Genomic DNA, 20050 nt, shown 5'->3' on the forward strand with positions numbered 1-20050 from the left:
ACAAGTGAAAGAAATGGACAGGCAGAAAGTTTTCCGTATTAACTCTACACCCTGGGAGACCAGTAAATGCAGGTAACTGTGGCTGCTCCATGTTTGGGGCAATCCAGGTGTCAGGTCTTCCAATGGGAAACCCTGCAGCCCCAGGCTGCTGCACTCTTGGCACATCAATGTCCTCCTCTAACACAGGCCCTTCATCTGCACTGAGAGTAGCTTCCTCATCAGAAGAATACTCTCGGACAGAAAACTCACTTCCAGAATCTCCTGCTTCCTCCTCTGCCTCAGATGCAGAGTCAGTGTCGTAATCATGGTCTGAAGACGACTCAAAGAGCATGCGAACAACCTGCTGAGCGGTCACTTTGCGGCTAGCCATGATCCTAACAACAAATGGATTGCCAACAACAACTAGCACTAAAATAAGTAATAAACAAAGTGTAGCTTTATCACAAAGAGTTATGTACTACAAAAAACTATACCACTCAGTTGCCTGAAATAGCTACTCACCAAGCAACTACTCTGCACAGACAGCAATCACCAATGATATCCCACTAAAAAGAAAAAAGAAAAAAGCAATTTAGACATATGACAACACAAACATCACTGTGCTCAAATCTAAGGACAATGTCAAACACACAATACTGCATTTAGTACACCACCTACAAACATGTCAACAATACTCCTTTGGAGTAAATTGCTTTCACTTACCTAAAACATGCAACTATGCAAACCACAGGACAACTACTGCCAAAACCGCAAAGATCCACAGCAAAGGAAGCAAAAGCGTTGAACTAGAAGAAAAAGAAGAAATAAATTGTTATAATCACAAATACAAATACTTTGCCAGTTGACAAACACCCCACCATCAAGAACTTAGAAGTTGTCCCTGGTACCTAAGTGGATCCTGCCCCCCTCGGGGGTAGATGGGCGTAAAAAATTTGGCCAATCTGACCCCAAGGGGGGCAGAAATGGGCAACACCTCTGTGCCCCCTTTCAGGGGGCGACCCTTCCCAAAGGGGGCACCCCAAGCACAACACAAAACAAAGAAATCCCTGCCGTATTGGTGGTCTCTGCCCTCCTTGGGGGCAGATGGGCCTACAAAATTACGGGCAGAGATGGGCAATACAAATTTTCCCCACCTTAGGGGGGCGACCGTTGCCCAAGGGGTGCCCCCAAAGACACACCAAACACAATCCCTGGCACCTAGTGTGCTTCCACCCCCCCCCCCGGGCCAGATCGTCCAAAAAATGGCTGGTCTGCCATCGGGGGGGGGGGGGGGCGAAACAGAAAAAAAAAAGCTCCCCAGGGGAGCGACCCTTGCCCAAGGAGTTGCCCCCAAAATAAACAATAAAAACAAAATCCCTGGTGTCTAGTGGTTTTCGTCCCCCCCCCCCCCCCGGGGGCAGATCAGCCCAAAAATCGGCAGATCTGCCCCAGGGGGGGGCGAAATACAAATAAAAATTGCCCCCGGGGGGGGCGACCCTTGCTCAAGGGGTCGCCCCCAAAAACACACATAAACAAACATATCCCTGGTGTCTAGTGGTTTTCGCCCCCCCCCCTGGGGGCAGATCCGCCGAAAAATCGGCGGATCTGCCCCCGGGGGGGCGACCCTTGCCCAAGGGGTCACCCCCAAAAACACACATAAACAAACATATCCCTGGTGTCTAGTGGTTTTCGCCCCCCCCCTGGGGGCAGATCCGCAGAAAAATCGGCGGATCTGCCCCCAGGGGGGGGCGAAATACAAATAAAAATTGCCCCCGGGGGGGGGCGACCCTTGCCCAAGGGGTCGCCCCCAAAATAAACAATAAAAACAAAATCCCTGGTGTCTAGTGGTTTTCGTCCCCCCCCCCCCCCCCGGGGGCAGATCAGCCCAAAAATCGGCAGATCTGCCCCAGGGGGGGGGCGAAATACAAATAAAAATTGCCCCCGGGGGGGGCGACCCTTGCTCAAGGGGTCGCCCCCAAAAACACACATAAACAAACATATCCCTGGTGTCTAGTGGTTTTCGCCCCCCCCCCCCTGGGGGCAGATCCGCCGAAAAATCGGCGGATCTGCCCCCAGGGGGGGCGACCCTTGCCCAAGGGGTCACCCCCAAAAACACATATAAACAAACATATCCCTGGTGTCTAGTGGTTTTCGCCCCCCCCTGGGGGCAGATCCGCAGAAAAATCGGCGGATCTGCCCCCAGGGGGGGGCGAAATACAAATAAAAATTGCCCCCGGGGGGGGGCGACCCTTGCCCAAGGGGTCTCCCCCAAATTTACCCAAAAAGAAAATCCCTGGTGGCTAGTGGAGATTCCTGCTCCACGATCGCGGGCCCTGCCCGCGATCGTGGAGCAGGAATCTTGTGAAAACAGACACAGGGGGAAAGGAAAAACCCTTTCCTTTCCCACCGTGTCTGTTTTCTCAACCCCCCGCCCCCCAAAAACGGAGAGGACTCACCTAACAGGTCCTCCTCCGAAGACGCGCTGGAAGCAAATGGCTTCCAGCGCGCCCGGCAACACTAGATGACGTCAGTGTCATCGGATTGCCGTGGGGGGGGGGCGGGGGTGGAAGGGGAAGGTCTTCCCCTTCCATCCCCGCCTGGGGGGGGGAGGGGGGTGCACGGGGGGCGCGCTAGCGCGCCCCCAAGTTCCCCTGTGCCTAGGACGAGATGATCTCGTCCAAGGCACAGGGGAACTGTAGCCTTGGACGAGATCATCTCGTCCAAGGCACAGAACCGGTTAATTCTAATTTTAATCTTGTCAGATTCAATGTTTTCCTCCTTTTGCATTTGTTTTTGCTCCACTCACTTTTTCCAACCAGTCAGTTAACTGTTGAGTTGTCAAACCTTGAAATAAAACATTATTATTTACATTAGGCACTCTCTGGAGTAATACACAGAGTCTCAGGTGTCATCAGGATTGAATTTGAATTTGACTTCTCCATATTTTGTGAAGTCCTGGGATAGGTTAAGTCTATTAGTGGACCTGTCTTGTCAAACGTCTGATTTATTGGAGACATAATTACTGCAAATGCATTGAGTTTCCCCATTTCTGCATTTGTGGTAAAAACTTCTGTACATTATTTTAATTATTTCCCTGGGCATATAATGGTACAACAGGACCAATAGGAACTGATAATGCTTCTGGACCTGAAGAAACATTTTGATTTCTTGAGTAAATTATTCCAGAACTCTGCCCTGAAAGTGTTGAAGAACTCGATTGTTATTGTTACAGGAGTGTACCTCGGTATTGTCTGAGTTTTCACTGGAGTCATTAAATTAGTTGTAGACTCCATCTGGACTATCATTGGATTTTGACCATTCTGTGGTGTCACAGTGCAGAACTCACAATAGGAATTGTAGGATAAACTACAGGCCAAGCTACAGTCTGGATCACAGGAATCTGAGTTACTGCAATAGTAGGAACATTAGTTGCAACCTTTACTTGACTTTGCGTTGCCACAACTGGAGCTCGTGCTGGTGCACTTAGACTAATACTAGTACCTGGACCTTTTTCTTGTGCTGCATATGGAGGAGGACTAGTTCTCAACAATTGTATTATAAATGTATCATCATCTGAGTCACTACCATAAGTCAATGATTTTCTAGCTTCACCTGACTTCGACACATTTTCTTCAGAATTCCTATTCTTTTTCTTTGATCTGGCACTACTCTCCTCTTTCTCTTGTGTAATTGCAGGATACATATTAATAACCTGTAAAATTTCAGCTCTACTAAATTTCTGCTCATTGTCCCATCTTGCTTCTAGCAGAGTTTTCTCAACTTTTCTCATTCACTTTTTTTTGTTTTTTTTGAGTGAGTAGTTTATTGTACAGATAATAAAATCTAATACAATTAAAAACAAAAAAGAGAACAATCAATAATAAATTTACAATCAAATATTAAATACATGCTAAAAACACTCCATGATTTAAATACACATACCACAGTAAAAACATACCTACACAATAATATAAAACCTTCAACTAAAAATAAGGCCGGGCCACCACAGCCCAAGAGCACACATGATGAATAATAAACAGAAGGGCTCACAGTGCTTAAAGCTCTAAAGTGCGTAGTGCATTAAACGATCATTAAGTTAGATTCCAATAAGGATCCCAACCCAAGGTGCAACATTGAAGCTCAGCACCCTAACAAATTCCTGCAAATCTGAGCGGCAAGAGCGGGTGAAAATTGCTAACATAATTATCCACAGCTCGCAGTGCCCCTGAATCTGGTTTTGGTGATTTTAATAAATTTGGTCAGTAACACGTTCAACAATTCGTAGGATCCAAGGACTTAATAATGGCCTGTCGACAGGAGTGAATCCCCAATTCCTTCCACTTACACCGAAGCATAGGTCTACGTTCTTTGAGTAATGCCGGACACAAACCAACTACATGTTCAATTGTTTCTTCCGTGTTACCACAGCCCCTGCATATCACCCTCTCTCCCAGAGCTAACCACCATAGGGGTAAATGTTAAAAAAAAACACCAATCGTTCATCCTTAGGGCCATAAAGGCCTCTTTCAAACGAAACCTATAAGAGCAAGAGAAATAACTGGATGGAGTACCTGGCTTAAAGGAATTAATTACCGACCAGGCATGCTTACGTTTAGCAAGGAGTGTGCGATCCGAGTGATACAAGTATAACTGTATGATCTTTTTGACCCCCAGTTTGAACAAGGAATGGGGGAGGTTGCTTACCCAGAGGTCATCAGCTTCCAATCGTTGTTTACATTCAACCAAGAAATAAAAATGAGACCCCTTTGTTTTCGACGCACTGATTTCCTGCCACAAAAATGCCTCCAGGCTGCCTTCCTTGGCTCGATGCAGCTTATGACAAAGCTTCAGAAAGGCACCAGCAGCAACTGCCTGCTGATTCAAAAGCCCAAATTCCAACCGCAACTGTGCCGGGGAAGCGACATGCGATATGTGGAAAACTGCCTTATAGGTCTTATTGACCAGCCTATTTAATAAACAAGAACCTTTACCCAGCAGGATTTCCTAACCATCAGAAAGTAAGGGGATGATCTTTGCTCTGATGACTTCCATTAGAGGGAGAAGATTTGGCCCCTTTAAAACTTTGAATAATTTAGAGAAGGCCACTTGCAATGCCACAGCTTTAAGTTCAATCTCTTTCTTATGCTTGACAAAGCAACCCCTAGAATCAAAATGCACCCCTAAGTATTTATAGGATTGATCTAAGATGAGTTTGCTACTCTTGTAATACCAGCTGCGTCCCAAATGCCTCTTTCTTCTGAAAGAGACCACTTTGGTTTTGAGCAAGTTGACTTCTAATTGATTCATAGAAGTACAAGATGCAAGTTGGTTGAGGAGTCATTGAAGACCAATCTTGGTATCACTGAACACTGCAAGATTGTCAGCATAAAACAAATGGCTCAGCCTGAGACTGCCAATCTTGGGGGGATGGGAGTTAACAGCATCAAGAGATGATGACAAATCTGCAATAAACAGATTAAAAAGTAGGGGTGCAAGCACGTATCCCTCTTTCACACCACGACCAGTGAAAATGTTTCTGGAAAGAGAGCACCCACCACCTAATTTAATACGGACCCAGGTATCCGTATGTAATTCCATAATGGCACTCAGGAGTACTGAAAGAATACCCCAGTTTTGTAGTTTGGCCCACAGGGCACCCCTAGGGATCTGGTCAAATGCTGCTTTGAAGTCATCAAAACAGCAATGCTGCATATAACCTGATAGAATCGCCCTGTCGATTAGAATAGAAAGGGCTAATAGGTTCGTCGTTGTGCTGGATAGAGTAGCAAACCCTGTTTGAACAAAAGGGTTTAGTCCCTTCGATTCAGCCCAGGCACGAAGATCTTGCAGCAGAAGACTGGCATAAATCTTGGCTTCATTGTCAAGCAGAGCTATCATCCTAAAATTAGCAGGGTCCGACCTCGAACCGCTTTTATATAGCGGATGAAAAATGGCACCGCGCTAGGACTCAGGAATTCTTGAGGTCAAAAGACAGTACTCAAACAGATGCGCAAGATGGACTGCCCAAAAGGAAGAATCCTGTTTGAACAGCATCTGTGGGAGGCCATTGGGACCTGGGTTTCCATCTCGCTTTGCCCTTGAGATGATATGAAGGAGATGTGATTAAAAAGGAGTCTTCTCTCCATGAGGGAGAAATGCAAACACAGCAGACTGGGAACAGTACTTGACCAGAGAAGCGGTGGAGCAATGAACCCTCTCAGTCAACAATTTCCCATCCTGATCACTTGCAGAGAAATGATTAATCAAGTAAGACGACCAAACCCCTTCAGGAATATTAACAGTGCCAATACTCCTTTGATTGCTTTGTAGGTTATTAATGAGGGACCAACATTTTTTAGAATTTGGATCTTTACTCGCACTTAAAAGTTTAGCCCAAAACTGATTGAGATGATTCAGTTGATCATTATGAATAGTCTTCCTATAGTCTTTCCTCAGTTCCTTATATTTAATTAATAGACACTCAGAATCAGGGCTCTTCCTAATTGGCCTTGCTATTCTAGTACATGCTTTCTTTAAACTCCTAGTTTCCCTAGAAATGGCAAAGGGCCAGAATGGGGTGCAATTGCGAGCAGATTGATGAAACCTTGATCACAGGAAGGAAGATAATTTATCCCATAACTCCATTGGGGATGTACAACCAAATCCTTCAACGTCGACAAAATTAACACATTCAACAAATCCATTGCCCCTAATAGAAGAGTTCCATTTTATACGATTTAATGACTCGGAACAAACGCCGCCACCCACTGCCCGCATAACATCATGAAAATGGAAGCTAGATTTTATAGTTACAATTTGGGGACGGTGATCACTCTCGCTCCGGGAGGAGATCAAGAGCTTTTCAATACGGGAAAACAATTCGATGTTATAAATGGTATAGTCCAAATATGAGTGGGATCGACCGTCCGATCTTGTCCAACAAGGGGGAGCATCATCTTGTGAATGACCATTCAGAACTTTAAAGCCCATGCTATTTAAATGCATTACTACATACTCTCCCAGTGGACAGTGCGGGCAACCCTGGAATCTCAGTTGTTCAGGGACTAACTGGCGATTACAAAGTTCAGGGCCTTCAAAAGCTTCTACAGTGTCCTGAAACAGATTTGTATTAAAATCGCCAGTTATAATGTAATCAGCAGATGGATATTCCCAAGCTAGATCAGCCAAAATCTGCATCAGTCGGGACAGCTTCCCCCTTTTTTCCTTTGTTCTGGGAGCAATGTAAACATTAATTAGCATGAGAGTTTGCTGCGAGCACCCATTCCTAATCACAATCCCCTGAATCCAATTGTCATCCCAAGCCAATGGCAAAATACACCCTTTTAGTTTAACAGTGACATAGGTGGCCAACCCTCCCTTAGCACGGCCATTCTTACTCTTTCTGTAAATGGGTTTCCATATTTCTAAATACCCCGGCAAAAGGCAACTGGTCTCAGCCCAGGTTTCCTGAAGGGTGATTACATCATAACTGTTTAAAAAAGATATTAAGTCAGCCATATCAAACTTATGCACAATTTAATTAATATTCCACAAACATAGGGATAAACATTCAAACGTTGGCTCTAATCCCCGACCCGCAGTGGTCGTTGGGGCACCCATACAGAAGGGCAAAGGCAGCCAATCCCAATTGATCACCCACTGGGAGCCGGAACCGGTGCTGCGTGTGCCATTGATGGTAGTAGTACAGCCCAGAGCACTTTTCAAGATTGAAAAAAGCTTTGGTGCCTTTTAAATTTTATTTTTTCTTGTTGTCTGGCTACAAGTTCCCAAATAGCTAAACCTTCGAATTGTGCTGGTCTTGGAGGTGGTTTTAATTCGTAAAGCACTCTTCTTAAAGTCTCTCAAATTCTCATGTTAAAATTTCCAAAAGCAGGAAATGCTACGCTGCCTTCCTTCTCTGTAAGTTTGCACCACTGTTTTAACCAAATACATGCTGAAAGACCTTTCTCTTGAATTACGATGTATGCAAGTGTACCTTCTGGCAGGGCAATGTCTCCTCTTCTGACTGGAATAAAAAAAAATCCCTTATCACACTCTTTAATGCTTTGAAAATTTTCATTTTTACTTGTATTTGGATTTAAATCTATAATTTAAATTCAAAACAGGAAGTAATTCAATCCCAAAATCCTTTTTGATTGTCTCTCTCAACCAATAGTGAACCACTATTGTCCACTAATCCCTTTTCGGCTCCTTTTCACCAACCGACCAATCCCAGCGCAGACCTGGTGACGTCACACTCACATACACAGTGGCTGACAAAGCCTCACGGATGAGTCCTTCAAAGCCAATTCACACAAAAACTAAATACAAAATATTGTGAGCACTAAAGAAAAATCAGTACACCAACTTGTCTGCTTATTACAGGTAGGGGCACAATCACTTTGTAAGCTTTACGAATATTTTGATTGCGGCTTTTAGCTCTGACAACTACTCATGTGATTTTAGCTTTCTCTGATTTGCAAGTAAAGTTCAACCAGCAAATGTCACCATTGACTAATACCTGATCCTCCTGGAGCTCTTAGGAATCACCAATATCTGCCCTTTAACCCTCTTGAAATACTATTTGTCAACCACACCCAATTGATCAAACACAGCAGACAAGTTACAATAACAACAACAACCAAGTGTCTCCTACACTTGTAGAATACTTCAGAGTCTTAGACCATGCAGTGTCCGTATACCAACAACCATGTGGGCAATTTATTAGCACAAAGCACCACACCCAATTGAAGTAAGATGATTTCCCTACATGAACCCTTTGGAGTACACAAACTCCCTAACAAACTACATTGAGTACGCAAACTCCCTATTTCTCACATACATCACAATTCACCTGCGATTTGCTAAAGCACCTGAAAGCGCTAACCCTATTCAGAATGCAAATCACACTTGGAACACTGGAACCTACATTTCTCCTAAGCAAGCATTGACAAAACCAAATTTCCAAATTTAAAAATGTCAACAAGCACTGGTAAAAAACATCTCTCAGTTCTTTCCTAATGATATAAAACTATCACAAATATCTGTTCTGTATAGGCTCGTGCCATTATTATGGCATTGTAGTGCTTTCATAATATGTGCCCTTTCCCTCATTGGGAGATTTCCATCAATCAACTGTCTATGGTTGTTTGGTTTGTGTTTGGTAGTGGTGGTTAGAAGTGATTTCTTAAAGGTCTTGTATGGTGGGGTTTATTGTCAGTTAAACATGAAACTAAACTGAGCTGATTCTACTAAAGTCCTTTCTGATGGTCAGTGTCTGTGGAGGAATGAAGGACTTTGGTGTTTTCCATTGAGCTGGGCCATCAGTTGTCCATTGGCCTGGCCTAGGGAGATTGTTTTTTAGGCAGCATTATTAGTCTGGTAAGAGTATTGATGCAATGATGTTTGTGTGAGGGTGTGGTAAATTTAGATTATCTGAATGCCTCTAAGATTTATGTTGGTATGTTGCTTGGGTAGAGTTGGCTTTGGTGTTCTACAGTGTAGTCTGGGAGGTTATCTTTTGTGTCTGAGAAAAGTGGTAAATTAGTCTAATTAGTAAGGTGTTGTATAGTGAGTATTGTTGGAAAAAAGTAGGTTTGTGTGTGATGGAGGTTAGGATCAGAGAAGCTAAGCAGGAAAGTGGGAGTGACAGAAATGGATTCTGTGTGCATTTTTTTATGTACATGTACATGTAAACATATTTTCCTGTGTGCATGCATGCTTTTGAATTGGGCCTTCAATAGGTTATGGTTGCAAATATTCAATTTATTAGGTGAGGTTGAAAATATTGATTAATTATCTGCTTAAATTGTTCCCATTTACATAAACCCTCCTATATGCGTAGCTTAGGTATTACTCCTGCAGAACTAAAAAATGGGATAATCCCTCGGTTCCCCAAAAAGTTCCCAGGATGTCAGTAGCAAATTTTAGGCCTGTTTCTTTGTTACTCAATCCAGCAAAATTACTTAACAGTGCTGCCACCTGTCAACTGCAATTTCCATTTGAAATATATGGCCTGCTTGGGACAGGAATAGTGACGACATCTGTAGTGGATGATCTCAGGATGATTGCAGATGACGGTGATGTTGGAGCACTTTTTTTTACTATATCCTTTGGCACCATTCAACACTGTCAATCATCAACACCTGCATCATCACCAGGAAAGTTTTCTATTCAGTGGAACTTTCTTCAGCAGATCAATCAAGATATACGTCAGTCAGTGGAATTCTTACTCTTTTTCTCAGAGACAGAACCTGTGAGTTGAGGAGTGTGGTAGGCAGTTACTAGGTTGTAAATAACTTAGGGGACCCAAGGCACTTCAGAGAAGTCCACTGCAGCTAGCACTACCAACATCCGTGCCACTGCTGATAATTGCCAGTACAAGTATTACTGATATGCTAGAAATATCCTTTTTTATAAAACACTACTCTGATAAATTTAGCTGCAAAATAGACACACAGCACCACTATGTGGTGAAATCCTATATATAAGTGCTGGTGCTGAGTAAGGCGTAAACGTCTATGAGACGCTTCCTCCTTGAGAAATTGCAGAATTGAGGTTTCAGGGCCTCTGGGGTTCACGGAGGCCTGATGTGGAATCCACTTCCTCCGAAGATATGCAGTGAATTCCCTCTCTCGTAATTTCACAAAAATTAAAAAACCCTGGCTTACAACCTAATCTTTGTTTAGGGTGGACCTCTGATCCGATATCAGCCCAAGATTTTGTAATTACTTTTCCAAAGTATACGCTGCTCTTTCAAAATAACCATAAGTACATAAATACATATTTTAATAAATGTTATGTGCTAATTGAACCGGACACTGAATTACTTTATTGTTGCTTCTTTTTCAAAGATATCAGAGAGCAGGGCAGGACTCACCAGTGCGGGCCTGTGTTAGAAATTGGGCATTTTGAGAACAGCTGAAGGGAAATAGCTCAGATGAGCACCAACTGAATATGGGCATTTAAGTATAATGGTTGTACCCTCCTTAGCCTTGCTCCTCCGAATCAGAGCCGTTGACCTCTACTATGCAGTCTCTCAGGGCATTCAAAAAGAGGGGAGAAAATACTATAGAAATGCTGCAATACTATGCAACTCAAAAGAAATCTTATTTAAATCACATTCAGGTGTCATAGATACTTTTAGCCTAATGAGCTACAATAAGTACCACATGACGCTAATCTTCTCTTATTGACTATTAACAAATGGCATTAGCCCTGTCAATATCTATAAGCATTCTTTACTACAACTTTACCTTAACACTTTTAGGCCCCAATGGGGAATTATATTGAGTGAAATTCCCTTGCAGAATTCTGCTTCGCTCAGTCCTGAGCGGGCTGGTGTTCTCACACTTGGATTTACTGTGTGTAGAAACATTGGATTTGATTTTATCAGCCAGAAAATCCAGCTGGTGAAATCACCACGGGAAAGGACTGCATTCCTTGGCCCTACATGACCCTCAGGCAGTGCATCGGGGAACATAAAATGCCTGTCTTCCAGCCAATCTTCTTCTGTTCCTTCCCCCAGCTAGGGTCAGACTGGGACATAAACTAGGTCTGGGCACCAATATAAAAATGGCTCCCATTAGCGAACAAGACAGCTGAAAAAGTGGCAAACATTTGCAGATCGGGCTAGTTTTGAACACTGTATGAGTATTTTGCAGTAGTTGGAGGAAGGCATGCTTTAGTGTTTTCTGCTGGCAATGCTTCTGGCAATATCAGTGAAATCAACACAGAAAACTGCCCACCTAGCCATAAAACAGGCCCACAAAGTGCTAAAAAAAATAGCCCACACTGATCTTTGGAACAGCCCATCAGGCGTTGCCTGAGTACTAGCCCAACCCTACCCTTCCCTCTACTTTATACAAGCCACCACACACACTTAACATCTGCTCAAAGTAGATTGTAAATTTGTTTGTTAAACTTAAACTCCACAAAAAAGGAATACTGCCTGGTGAACTAGGGTCTGCATAGTTATTCCCCATTCCGTGAGGTTTCATTTGTAATGCCATGGGCAGAATTGCGAGCCAGATACTGTAATTAGGGCCACACAGAATGTCCACACAAATGTACTTCTAACTGATCATCGGGGTTCCACAGGGCTCCATGTCGAAAGCCCCCTCCCAGCCAATAGTTACTAATTTAACTTCAAAATGTACCTTTTTTTTTCAAAAATATTTTGTAAATTATTTGGAGGGTGACTACCCATCTCCCACCCCATTCTAAATCATCTGAAACCCTCTTGATTGTGGTGCTGTATATAAGAGTCTTGTGTAGGCGAGGAGGTGGGGTCCCACACGCACCCTCTTGAGAACACGGAAAAGGTAGGACCAGTCTAGAGTGTCGAGAGCCTTCTCCAGGACCAAGCAGACCGAGTAGGGGAATTGCTCCCAGGCCTGGTCCTGCCCGTGGAACAGCCTGCCGAGGTTATGAGATGTGCTGCGACCCGGAACAAATCCATTCTGGTCCGAGTGTATACGATCCATAAGACTTGTGAGTATTGTTATTGCAGAGAAATCCTAGCTATATTTTAGACAGAATAGTGGATTTCACACACTAGGTCGATGAACCAAACCAAATTTGTTTTGAGAAAATGTCATTCGAAATGCATCATAAACATCACATATAACATATGGAAATCAGTTCAACCTAAATAACAACTTATTTCCCTATATTAACAACGTTAAGGTCACGTAAATAATTCTCAAACACAAATAATACATATAGAGAAAAAATAAAGGCTGATTCGAACGCTGGATATATCTGAGATTAATCAACGCAAAAAGACAAATTATCTCAATGGTTATAACACAAAACCATAGCAATAAAATCTGAGCAAGAGAAATTGAATACATCTGAATAATAAAAAGACAAACAAATATCAAAGAAAAATCATGAGCATGTGATTAACGCCTCACTAACCACTAATTAGCATTGACATGTTGGGCTTCATGTAAAAGCTTTAGTAACACAAATTTAGGAAACATCTAGCTAGGGTGCTATCAAAATATGCAGCAGTAAATAAGCAATTGCAGCTGGTACCTGAAAAACAAAAGACAAATAACAATTCACAATTATACATTACCAAAATACTGCAGTAATCAGCAACAACGTCTACTTTGTCAGTGGGACAGCAACATCACGCATCAACATCAAGATAGGAACAGGAATAAAGACAGGGGTAATGGTTTAGAGTTTTGGACTATAAGATATACACTAAACCATCTAAGTATACGTTTCTTCATAAGCAATAGAATCTCTAGGTCTCAGGATACACGAGAATCCCAAAGAAGAACGACCCACAAACAATGGTGACTGAACATTAAATTAAACTTGTTAAATGAAAATGATTGGATAAAGCATGGGGTAAGAAAGTTATGACCAATCAGAACATTAACTGATATCAAAATTATACAATTAGTTTACTCCAAGCTCTTCTATTTGCTGTTATTCCATTGACAAAATCTAAACTAATACATTTTATATTCTAGACTTCCTCTTCTTCTGCCTCATCTGTGGATCCTTTGTTTCCACTCCACCAAAAACACTTAATCACAATTTAATTTCTTTTCCTCAAATCCTGTACAAGAGGAATTTTCCCACATGGTTTTCTCAAACCCATTATTGGTGAATTGCATGGGCTACTCAACGCCGTTCTCAAAATTACTTTCTCCCCAAACTGTTCTATCAAAGGTCTTATACCCTCAATTGCCTCAATCGTCATCGATTATTGTGGACTCTTAGGGAAAACCACATTCGGCTTCACTGCAACTCTGACTGGTTCTACTCATTTGATCAACCCAATATCCTTTCCTGAAAGATCCCAAACTTTAGACTTAACAGTCTTCTGCAATTTAGCCGGAAGGTCTTTCATTTAAAAAACTGGAAATAAATTAATCAAAGGTGCTTCTTCAACCTCTGGCTCATCAAAACTAATCAAAGGAAATTCCCCAGACACCAACTCATTGTTGACAGTAAGTGTTGAGTCTTCATCATCACTGTTTGTCTGAATCTCAATTCCCTTGTCTACAAGTAATTGAACATCTTGTTTTACACAACAGATCTCTACCCAGGAGTGACACTGGACTTGAGTCACAAACCACAAACTTATGCAAACCCTTAAAATTACCAATTTTAACAATAACTGGTTCTGTAATAGGATTTGTTAAATGTTTGTTTGCAACTCCCATAGTCCGAACTGTCCTCCCTGACAGAGGTAAATCTGGAACCTCTACAGATCTCACTGTTGGGAGGAAAACTAGACTTTGCATGTATTTTTACAGATAGCGAGTTAACTGCAGATAATAATAATTCATGGAGCAAAAGCATTTACGGATACAGAATGTTTTTTCGAGTGCTCTAAAGAGTTTTCGACTGGAATGGACTATTAAGAACATTCAAAGAATATTAAGATTTTCTAACAACAAACCCAAAAATCTAGTCAACAATATACAAACAACAAAACTTAGGAAATCTACAACAGGAAGTTCAATACGCATTTTTTCAACAAGGCACACAAGTTATTCTTGATAGAAAAAGTAATTTAAAGACAGTCAAGAGGAAATCTTTACCACACCTAATGCAACCATAAATAGCTATTAACTATATATATATATATATATATATATATATATATATATATATATATATATATATATAGCAACCCTGCTGAATAATTAAGAATGTGTAAAGAAACATATTCAGAATTGAAAATCTCATCACAAGAGTCAAGAAGCAGACAACTCTTCGTGTTCATTTGAGAACTATTTCAAGAAGTTTATTATCATATCAATAATACACATTTACACAGACAGAGAGAGGCAAATACTCAGGGAGCTCAGGGTGAGTGAGTATAACATTGGATGTCAGAGAAAATTAATTGTTAGTATAAGTATTAATTGTTAGTTAATAAGAAAGTATAATAACATATAATAGTGTGTCCCTAGTAATTGTGAATGCGATTTTCCAGGTGCTGATATCCAGTCAAACAAGATGTGAGGTGGCAGACTGAGTATTTGACAAAACATCATCTCTGAGACAGTCTCTCTAAATCCCATTCCCCTTTCCCCTTCAAGGGTGCTCAATACGGAGATTCTATTTCGTTGCGAGTAGTCTGGGTTGGGACTGAGGATTTATCTTCTGCTCCTGCGGTAATCAAATCAAGGTACTCTGACAGATTGAAGTGCCCTCCCTAATTTACGGGGAAGTCAGATTACTCCCTGAGCAGAATGGCAGAAAGAATTAATGTAAAGGCATTAGCCACCATCTTGGAAGGACTGCAGAAGCAATTAAATAATACCATAGAAGAAACAGTCCAAGGAAAACAACGAATAAATGAGTTAGGAAACACTTCCAAGTCTAGTGACTCAGTGTTTTCAGAGATCCCTAGTACTTCACAGTCCACAGGTACATCTACTCAAGTAATTCATGCTTTTCCCCCTATAATTCCCCTGGCTCAATCTGAGCGTTTTGGTGGAGATCCAAATAAGGCGCAAACTTTTCTAACTCAATGCTCATTGCATTTTCTATGTAGACCCATCATTTTTTCCGAAGACCAATCCAAGGTGGCATTTATATTGTCTTATCTGACAGGTGATGCAGCTGCATGGTCCATGCCAAATGTTTCCAGAAATGATCCAGTTTTATATCATTTTCAAAATTTCAAAGAAGAGTTCTTAATAATATTTGATCGCGGAACTGCAGCCCAAGCCACTGACAATGAGCTGTTGGAAATTAAGCAAGGTGGTAAAGATCTAGTAGCTTATCTGGCTCATTTCAATAAACTCATAGTAGAAACCAATTGGCCAGAGTCAAAGAGGGCTGCCATATTCTATCCTGGGTTGATGGATGAATTAAAGGATGCATTGGCACAAGTTCCAAAAAGACCCACTGAAATTTAAGAATTAATTGATCTTGTATTGCAAATCGACCATTGGTTAACTGAACGAAGAGCAGAAAAAAGGAGAGATTATCGGCCCCTCCCACCGAGATTCGATCGAGTAGAAAATGATCATATGAGAGTAGGAGAAGGGATAACAGTTGAAGAACCAATGCAAATTAGTTCCATTTGAGGTCTGTTATCTAAGGAAGCAAAGGAAAAACGAAGAGTGGATCAACTGTGTTTATAATGTGGTGCATCTGGACATTTTGTTAAAGAATGCACCAGGAAACCAAAGACTGGACATTTGAGAAAAGGCCAGCTTCATCAGTTGGGGGAGTTGCCCTGATGAAAGCAGAACCCAAGACAACTCCCTCAGAGCTGCGAGTGGCCAATACTTTACAGACAGCAGCGCCACCTTTGGTACAAACTGTGTTAGTCAAGACTCCTGAGAAGGAAATTCAAGGAATATCAGTTATGATTGATTCTTGGAGCTACAGACAATTTTTGTGACATCAAATTCGCTCGTAAGATGGGAATCTGATTTGTCAAGGAATCAACTCTGGAAGTTGTAAGAGCAGTAGATGGTACCAGTCTCTCTTCAGGTCCAATTACTCATGAGAACGAACCGATTCAATTACAAGGCTTCGGTGGACATCAGGAACAGATAATTTTTTATTTAATAGATGCTCCACAATTTCAATTAAATATGGGTCTGCCCTGGATTACTAATTGGAGTAAAAGAACAATAGCAATGAGCTCCTCGTATTGTAAGGAGAATTGCTTTCATGGTGAAGTAGGAACGTTCACAAAGTCCCAGACGGCCTGTTTATCATAACATTCTCCAATGATTTGTGCACTTGAAACAACAGAAATTCCAAAGGAATATGAAGATTTAGTTACAGTCTTTGACAAGAAGGAGGCTGAGAAATTGCCGCCACATCGACCATATGACTGCAAAATTGAATTGGAGCCGGGAGCAAAATTGACATGTAGTCGAATATATGCATTGACCAAAGCAGAGAATATCTTGCTAATGGGTTTATTCGCTCCCCTTAATCTACAGTTTCCTCTCCGCTGTTTTTCATATCCAAGAAGGATGGGGGACTTCAGGCTTACGTCTTACATAGATTACCGAGCCCTCAATCAGGTTACAATCAAGAATTGATACCCGCTGTCTTTGGTGTCAGTTCTTCTAGATCAAGTAAAAAATGCTAAAATTTACACCAAATTAGATCTGCGAGGGGCATATCATTTGATACGAGTGGCATCTGGAGATGAATGGAAAACAGTTGTTCGAACTCGATATGGATTATTTGAATATCAAGTGATGCCATATGGATTATGCAACGCTCCTGCAGCTTTTCAGCATTTTGTCAATGACATATTACAGGAATTTTCTCGACAGATTTGCTGTGGTATATATAGATGATATTTTGATTTTTTCCAACAATCTGCAGGAACATGTTTCACATTTTCGTGCATCCTCACGAGACTGCAAGAGCACAATCTTTATGTGAAATTGGAAAAGTGTGCATTCCATGTAGGACGAGTAGAGTTCCTTGGATTCATTTTGTCACCAGAAGGAGTTAGAATGGACCCAGCTAAGATAAAGACAGTTCTAAATTGGCCTTCTCCTTGTAATGTCAAAAAAATCCAGAGTTTCCTGGGATTCACCAATTTTTATCGAAGATTCATATCCAATTTTTCTCGAACAGTCACGCCCATCACTCGTTTGTTAAAAAAAGGAGTGAAGTTTGAGTGGACAAAAGAAGCAGATGCCGCTTTTCATTTTTGGAAAAACTCCTTCACCACTGCTCCAATATTGCTACTCCCCAATCCAGATGAGCCTTATTATGTGGTGGCAGATGCTTCAGACGTCGCTATAGGAGGTATTCTTTCCCAGCATCATAAAGATACAGGACAATTGCATCCGTTGCCTTTTTCTCTCGAAAATTAACTCCGCCAGAGATAAACTATTCAATTGCTGATAAGGAGCTTTTGGCGGTCAAAGGAACCTTTCGTGAATGGAGACATTATATTTTGGGAACTAAACATAAAGTAACTGTCTACACTGAGCACCGAAATCTACAGTTTTTAAAATCAACTCATACAATAACAGCAAGACAACTGCGTTGGTCCCTTTATTTTGCAGACTTCGATTTTTTCATCACCTTTCGACCTGGAAAAGCTAATGGCAAGGCAGATGCTCTGTCTTGAATTGATATTGATACATCTAAAGAACTTCCAGTAAAAGGTCCGATCATTCCACAAGAGAAGTTTATATTAACCATTCATTATGCAGATTTGACCAAAGAAATCCAAGAAAATGTAAGACCCAAACGAGGCTGAAGTGGTCCAAAGCAGCCCCAGAAAGAGTGATCAAGGACGGCTTGCCATATTATAAAGGTGCATTGTATATACCCACTTTAGAATTACAAGAAAAGGTTCTTCAGGCCTTTCATGTTGATCAGTTGGCTGGACATAAAGTAATTCAAAAGACTCAAAACTTGATACAGTGAACTTTTTGGTGGCCACAAATGAAAACTCAGATAAGACAATAAGGGCCAGATGTAGGAACAAAAAAATTATCGACTCGCAATTTGCGAGCATGTGCGACTCGCAATTTGCATGTCGCTAACTGGAATGCAGGTACAATTTGCGGGGACAAATTGCGACTCGCACCCGGAGTCGCACCGCAGATAGCGAGTCCGCTGTTTGCGAGGTCGCGTTTTGCGACCGCGCAAAAAACGGACTCGCAATTTGCGAGTGGGTGTCGCAAATTGCGAGTTTCATGAAAATTGATTGCAGGTGCTGCAGAACACTCCAGAAACCACTCCAGAACACTCTGGAAACACTTCCTGGCACATGATGATGACATCACAGCCAGGAAGTTTACAAATACACCTGGGAGCAGGGAGGACCACATCCTTTTTAACTGCTGCACAGCTAACAGAGCAACAGCAACCATGGCTGACACTCCTAGAAAGAGAAAGCTGAAATTTGCAGAGAAGGAGCTGGAGGTGCTCACGGAGGAATGCTGTCAGCACCATGATGAGCTATTTGGGAAGGCAGCCCTCAATGTGCCAGACTCTTCCAAAAAAAGAATTTGGCAGGAAATTCAGGAGAAGGTGAACTCCCTGGGGGTCAGCCACAGGAGTGTCGATGAAATAAAGAAGAGGTGGTATGACCTCCGCTCCCGGACCAAGGAGAGGGTGGCAGAAAGGCTCCGGGAGATGAGAGGCACAGGAGGGGGACCATCTTCCATACCACCACCCACACCCCTGGAGGAAAGGGTGGAGGAGACCCTGGAGCCGGAGTCTGTAACAGGATTTGGAGAACTGGACACCTCTGAGCCCAGAACATCAACCGGTGAGTACCATGTGATATGCCTGTACCCCCATCAATGCCATACCCCCACCCACCATGTACACAGGGGCATGCACAACCAAGATAGCTCCATTTCAGAGTTGCAGATACCAGCATGATGCATTATGGGCAATGTAGTCAAGTAGGCAGTTAATAGGCAAATTTTTATTAGGAAGTGTGCAACAGATAGTAGACACTGACAGTGTTTTCCCCACGTCCCACAGGTCTCCCACAAGACCCCACCACCAGCCACAGCAGCCAGGTGCCACTGGTCAGCCAGCCCCATGAGGAGACAACAGGAGCAGCCACCACTCCCACCTGCACCACCAACACCATCCCCTCTATGGCAACACCCGCTGCAACAGTGGTTTCGGAGTCTGCACCAGCAACAACCAGGAGTGCCACAGCACACATCACAGGGCATCCACCGCTGCGCAGGCGACGCAGGATGAGGAGAGCAGGGCTGCAGGCAGAGTCAGGGCTTCCATCCACCACACTGACAGAGGCACAACTGCTACGTGGTCAGCACCTGCAGAATCAAATGTTAGGGCGGATTAGTAGGGTTCTGCAGCGCTTCGTAAGGAACAATGAAAACAGCATGCAGAAGGTTCATGCACAACTGGAGGTAATTGGAAACAACACTGGTGACCTAGCCCTGTCAATGCGTGACCTGGTGGCTAGACTGCTTACACAGAGCGAGGGTGCGTGGCGCAGGGACCGCCAGCTGCTCCAAAGGCTGAACAGGAGGGCCTCCTCTATTTGCAGACTGGCAGTAAACACTACTGGGCTGTCAAGAAGAACAGTCGGCCTCCAGGTTGAAATGGG

General features: G+C 42.6%; 1 long non-coding RNA gene across 1 annotated transcript; it reads right to left on the reverse strand.

Annotated features, from left to right (window-relative positions):
• Positions 1–235: 235 nt before the first annotated feature.
• On the reverse strand, positions 236–19625 carry LOC138268552 (uncharacterized). The gene is made up of 3 exons (XR_011200026.1): positions 19609–19625; positions 13064–13092; positions 236–785 (listed from the first exon to the last, which is right to left on the reverse strand). It is a non-coding gene; the product is annotated as an uncharacterized lncRNA (long non-coding RNA).
• Between the last annotated feature and the right edge of the window lie 425 nt (positions 19626–20050).

This window comes from Pleurodeles waltl, chromosome 12 (genome assembly GCF_031143425.1).
Source record: "Pleurodeles waltl isolate 20211129_DDA chromosome 12, aPleWal1.hap1.20221129, whole genome shotgun sequence".
Lineage (NCBI taxonomy): Eukaryota > Metazoa > Chordata > Amphibia > Caudata > Salamandridae > Pleurodeles > Pleurodeles waltl.